We start from the raw sequence: 6,724 nt of genomic DNA, 5'->3' as shown, positions 1-6,724 counted from the left end.
TGAAAAGTTAAAGTGTTAGTCGCTCAGTTGTGTCTGACTCTTTGCCATCCCATGGACTGTAGCCCGCCAGGCTCTTCTGTCCATGGGATTCTCCAGGCAAGAATGACGGAGTAGATAGCCATTCGCTTCTCCGGGGGATCCTCCTGACCCAGGGATCGAACCTGCATCTCCTGCTTTGTAGGCAGGTTCTTTGCCATCTAAGCCACAAGGGAAGCCCACCAAACTAAGAGTAAATAAATGCTTTTTGGTGAGGAGAGGAAGAGCACACTTTCTCCATTTGTATTTCTGCATTTCTGTACCTGATTTTGGTAGTAACCTCCTTTTTCTTTAGAGTAATACCAGAATCAACCTAAAACTAAACACTTTTATGTTTTGCTAATAAATAGCAGCAAAAAATCTGTAACATCAAAAAACTCTAAGTGTACAATATATTGATTTTTCCCCACTATAGATTCAATTCAGAAGTCACTGAAATGATTATACAGAGGTGGCTAGAGAAAGAACTGAATTTTAAGTGATCTCTCGATCTTTTCTAGGTTTCTAAATGGTATGCTAGATCATGTAGAAGAAAAATGAGATAAAATACTGATCTATTGATTTAAAATTTTCAGTTTACAATTTTCAACCCACTAAAATATGAGCAATACAATTTTTTTCTTTTTTTTTTGAAAATCCTTTACTTTGCTTTATTTTTTTCCCCCTAAGAAATTAGATTTTTTAAAAAATTTTATTTTATTTAATTTTACAATATTGTATTGGTTTTGCCATATATCAAAATGAATCTGCCACAGGTATACATGTGTTCCCCATCCTGAACCCTCCTCCCTCCTCCCTCCCCATACCATCCCTCTGGGTCGTCCCAGTGCACCAGCCCCAAGCATCCAGTATCGTGCATGGAACCTGGACTGGCGACTCGTTTCATATATGATATTATACATATTTCAATGCCATTCTCCCAAATTACAATTTTTTTTCCTATATTGTGGTGACACCACATTAGTATTAAAAATGCCACCATTCCATCTCAGACAAAATGCATTTTACTGAGTGTAATACAACTAAGAGCTAAGGGAAGAAGCCATTGTGAAAAATGGTATATAATTCATCATTCGGCTGTGTTCAAGAACCTAATAAAACATCACTTTTATGACAAAGACACGTCGAAGAAGAAAAAAAGAATGTCACAACACATTTTATTTTGCCATCTATATTTAAGTGGTTGATTTTTTTCACAAAGCCTAAAGGGCTGGCTTATTTTTCCTCCTGACCCTGAGTTGCATATATGTAGCTAGTACCGTAATCAATTTCAAGGTACACAGAGAGGTAAAGATATTCATAAAATGCAAATAGACCCAGAAGTAGGACAGATAACTGCTAAGGAATCATCACTACCATGAACCTGGATCCGACAGGTTATGTTTTGCTTGATCTAGGGAATGCTTATGTTGTTAAACAGCCTTTTTAGCAGATGTATGACAACATCTATTTTAGGAATCAGTTGGTAGCAGCTGTTCAAAGGAAATAAATAACTACATAGTATTTTTTCCTAAATGAAAAGGAATATTGAAAATGTGAGTAGTTCTTTGGTTAGCAGCCTGTGTCAGAAGTTCATGAGAAAAACAATGTAGAGTTATTTGTCGCTGGAAATGAGTCCATAAACCAGCCCCTTACAAATTCAGAGTTTCATGGGAAAAAAAAGATTACTGAATGTTTGGAAGGCAATAGGAAGTGTCTGTTTAGGGATACAGGGCTGTTTTTTTGTGTGGGTGATAGAAGTACTCTAAAATTGGTTGTGGTGATGACTGCAAAGCTGTATGAATATACGAATCCCCATTGAAGTGTGGGCTTTAAGTGGGTGAACTATATGGTATCTGAATTATATCTTAACAAACTGTTATAATGGACTTCCCAGGTGGCGCTAGTTGCAAAGAATCCACCTGCCAATGCAGGAGACACAAGGGATATCAGTGCGATCCCCGGGTGGGGAAGATCCCCTGAAATAGGAAATGGCAACCCACTCCAGTATTCTTATCTGGAAAATCCCAAGGACAGAGGAGCCTGGTGGGCTACAGACCATGAGATCGCAAACACTCGGACACAACTGAGCACAAAGTCAACACTTCTAAGCTGTTATAAAAAAAAATTAGTTATGGGGATTAGTGGGTTGTGATAAACTTGGCCTAAAGGGCCAAAAATTGAGAAACGATGCTAACATATGTAGTGTTTTGAAAATAATTTTTGATGTAGACCATTTTTAAAGCTTTAATGGAATTTGTTATAATATTACCTCTGTTTTATGGTTCGGTTTTTTTGTCCACAAGGCATGTGGAATCTTAGCTCCCGATCAAGGACTGAACCCACACCCTGATTGAAAGGTGAAGTCTTAACCACTGGACAACTAGAGAAGTCCCAAGCATAATATATTTTGATAAGATTTTTGTTTTCTCGAGTTTCCCTTAAGTTTAAATTATATGTGCAAACTCTTTTGGTGCTACTCTACATGGAATTTCCCATGATAATTCTGTGAATTTTCAGACTCTGCCTAGCAGTATATGGTCACGTTAATGAGGTTGTGTCCATAATGGTGCTATTTGAAGTTTGGCTTGATTTGTTGCAGTTTTCACTGGTATTAACATAGTAATTTCAACATATTTTGACCAGCGTTTCCTAACGTTTCAATGACGTTTACACTTTATGGTAAGATTTGTGGGCATATTTCAATGTGTAGAAAGTCAAAATTTCAGGGTATCTCCCACCTAGGAAAAAGAGCCTTCTGTGAGTAAAGAACAATAATCAAGATGCCTACTCATCCCATAACTGTGAGCAGAAGCAGAAGCAATAGTAACCAAAAGACTATCTCCTTTCTATTCATTCTCTGGTGAACAACTGCTGACTACTGCCCATCTTCATAATTTTCAGATTTTAGAAAAACAGTTCAGTTCAGTTCAGCTGCTTAGTTGCATCTGATTCTTTGCGACCCCATGGACTAGCACGTCAGGATCCTGTCCATCACCAACTCCTGGAGTTTGCTCAAACTCATGTCCACCGAGTCAGTGATGCCATCCAACCATCTCTTCCTCTGTTATCCCCGTCTCCTTCTGCCTTTAATCTTTGCCAGTATCGGGGTCTTTTCCGTGAGTCAGCTCTTTGCATCAGGTGGTCAAAGTACTGGAGTTTCAGCTTCAGCCATCAGTCCTTCCAATGAATATTCAGGGTTGATTTCCCTTAGGATGGACTGGTTTGATCTCCTTGCAGTCCAAGGGACTCTCAAGAGTCTTCTCCAACACCACAGTTCAAAAGCATCAGTTCTGCGGCACTCAGCTTTCTTTACTGTCCAATATCCATACATGACTACTGGAAAAACCATAGCTTTGACTAGACGGACCTTTGTTGGCAAAGTAATGTCACTACAAAATGGAGTAAATTAGGGCCCAGAAAAAGTGGGACAGCTATTTTTTTTTGGATAGGGCTGTATCACTAACCACTATTATTGAACCTAAAGTTTATGTTTAGTAATCAGGAGAATTTTCACTGTGGAAAGGCATATCAACTTAAAGATAATGCGTCAGAGAAGGATCTTAATCAGGAGCTCAGTGATCTAAAGAAAACCACATGTGACTCTGTTGAAAAGAGGTCTGCCATATGTATAGACCTGGACATTTGATTTTTAAGAACTGGGATATGATAAATCATGGCCCATCTATTCTATTGTGAATCAGCTTCATCATAGTTTTTCAGTTCTTCATGGTTTCTCAATTCCGCTCACTTCTCTGTCACAACATGGCTTCATGATCTCCCACTTAGACTAGTTTTCTAACAGCGCTGTCTACCTTTGTACTGTCCAAACGGTATCCACCAGTCAAACGTGTAGCTGATTGAGTTCAAATTACTTGAGTGCATGTGTGTGTGCTCAGTCACTTAGCTGTGTCTTACTATTTGCGACCTCCTGAACTGTAGCTTGCCAGGCTCTTCTGTCCGTGGGATTTTCTAGGCTACCAGACTGGAGTGGGTTGCCATTTCCTACTCCAGGGGATCTTCCCCACCCAGGGATCAAACCTACGTCTCTTGTGTCTCTTGCACTGGCAGGCAGATTCTTTACCACTATGCCACCTAGGAAGCCCCTCATATTAATTAACAATAATAAAACCTAAACTCCAGGCTCTTAGTTACACCAGCCACTTTTCAAGGGCTCTCTAGTCGTGTGTGTCTAGTGGCTACGAACTGGACACTGTAGAAATGTTTCCTTCATCAAGCACAGCATCTGACTGTGCTGCAGTGGACCACAACACTATCACCAGGGAGCCTGTCTGAAACACAGACTCTGTTCTCACACTGGATCTGCTGAATCAGAATGTGCATGTTAACAACATCCCCAGGTGATTCCTAGGAGCTGTTAAGTCTGAAAAGCCCAAGTTCAGACTTTCTGTCTTAGAACTGCGTATTTTGGAATGCCACTAGAGCAATTTTTCAAAACATAAATGTGATGCTTTTTCACTACAATGCTTCCATTTCTTCAGTTTTTTCCCTCTTTTCAGTTCTTCAGAAACCTCATGGGAGGCCCCGGAGATAATGTCCTGGGATCCTTGGCACTTTCCAGTCCAGCTTCTGTCATTTACTGGCCCGTGTGACTTTAAGGTGAAGTGCCTTTCTAAGAGTATCCTATTTGTTAAACAGAGATAACTCACGGGGCTGCTGGGAAAATGAAGGGAGGAAATTCGTACGCAGCTTCGAACACAGCAGTGGCACATCGTGAGCCTCCACAGGCACCGTTCTGGATAGCTCTTGCTTCTTCCTTCCCCGCCTCGGATGACCTTGTCTCATGGTGATCTCCCACCAACCATTGTGACGTCAAGCCCAGAGAAATGAACTCCTCTGCATCTCTTAAACATCACCTGCTATTCCTACATCAAGTCTTTCCCCAACATCTTCAGCCAGGGGCAGGCGTTTCCTTCTTTCCTTTTCCTTCTCTCTCTCTCTCTCTCTCTTTCTTTCATTTGGAAAAAGTTGTTATGAAAGCATGTTCTGTTAAAAGTGTACAGTATACAAACATTTGCACACATCTTTATCACTTGACTGGGAGCTTCTAGAAGAAAGGGCTAATTTGAACCTCTAACGCAGAGTAGAGTGATGAGAAAAATGCTGAGCTAAAAATGGTTACTAAAAAGCCATAGAAGTACCAGAAGAAAAATTTTAAGTGACTTGTAAAAAATAATACTTGGAGTAAATAAGAATTTTATAGGGATAACATGAACACTAGAAATGACAAGAAAAAATTGATAACTTTGATTACTTAAAAAATTCCATATAATATATGGCAAGATAACCAAAAACAAAGTTCAGAATAAATTGGAAGAATATATAACATATGACAAATGATTAATATCCTTAACAACATGTACAATTGCCCCCTAAAAAAAGAATAAAAACCCCAAAAGAAAAATGGAGGAAACTAGGCTATTAAAACATGTACAGGAAAATTACAAATGGTAAATAAGCATTTGAAAAGATATTCAGCCCTACTAGTAAAAAATGAAAATGACAATAAAATATTTTTACCTAAGAGATTGCTAAGAATTAAAAATACTGATTATATGTAGCACTGATAGCTGTATGAACTGAGGGTAACTTGGACCTGGCTTGATAATTTTAAGACATGCCTATGCTTTGGCACAGAAAATTTCTTTCAAAGAATTTATTCTGATCAAAAATTTCATCAACGGAAGACACCCTGCAAACACAAACACACACACAAATGCATAAGAAAATGGTCATGCATTTTTGGAAATTGTTTAATTAAAAATAGGTGCTAAATGATAGTTTGTGTGTGTGTGTGTTAATCACTCAGACATGTCTGACTCTTTGCGACCTTACGGATTATAGTCCACTAGGCTCCTCTGTGCATGGAATTGTCCAGGCAAGAATACTGGAGTGGGTTGCCATTCCCTTCTCCAAAATGATAGGTTAGTGAATGAGAAAAATCTGGTACAAAATGCATTAAAAATATGGACTTCTAGGTGTATATGTGTATGTTAGTTGCTCAGCCGTGTCTGACTCTTTGCGACGCCATGGACTGTAGCCTACCAGGCTCCTCTGTCCATGGGATTTTCCAGGCAAGAATACTGGAGTAGGTTGCCATTTCCTTCTCCAGGGGATCTTCCTGACCCAGAGATCGAACTTGGGTCTCCTGCATTGCAGGTAGATTCTTTACCATCTGAACTACCAGGGAAGCCTAGGTGTATATGTGCGTGGACAAATATCTGAAACGGTGGACACCAGGAAGTTAACAGCAGTTACCTATGCAAAGATATTTCTTTGCATTGATCACTGAGGAAGGCTTTCTTATCTCTTCTTGCTATTCTTTGGAACTCTGCATTCAGATGCTTATATTTTTCCTTTTCTCCTTTGCTTTTCGCTTCTCTTCTTTTCACAGCTATTTGTAAGGCCTCCCCAGAAAGCCATTTTGCTTTTCTGCATTTCTTTTCCATGGGGATGGTCTTGATCCCTGTCTCCTGTACAATGTCACGAACCTCAGTCCATAGTTCATCAGGCACTCTATCTATCAGATCTCTTCAAGAAAATTAGAGATACCAAGGGAATATTTCATGCAAAGATGGGCTGGATAAAGGACAGAAATGGTATGGACCTAACAGAAGCAGAAGATATTAAGAAGAGGTGGCAAGAATACACAGAAGAACTGTACAAAAAAGATCTTCACGACCCAGAT

At 39.5% G+C, this 6,724-nt stretch overlaps 1 protein-coding gene across 1 annotated transcript in view; it reads right to left on the bottom strand.

Moving 5' to 3' along the window:
* TENM3 (teneurin transmembrane protein 3) overlaps window positions 1-6,724 on the bottom strand; it is a 588,433-nt gene that overhangs the window by 154,767 nt on the left and 426,942 nt on the right. The window lies entirely within an intron of this gene.

The sequence above is a fragment of the Bison bison genome, unplaced genomic scaffold (genome assembly GCF_000754665.1).
Source record: "Bison bison bison isolate TAMUID 2011002044 unplaced genomic scaffold, Bison_UMD1.0 scf7180017864050, whole genome shotgun sequence".
Lineage (NCBI taxonomy): Eukaryota > Metazoa > Chordata > Mammalia > Artiodactyla > Bovidae > Bison > Bison bison.
Note: the sequence above shows the minus strand (reverse complement) of the source record. Positions and strands in the feature narration are given on the sequence as shown.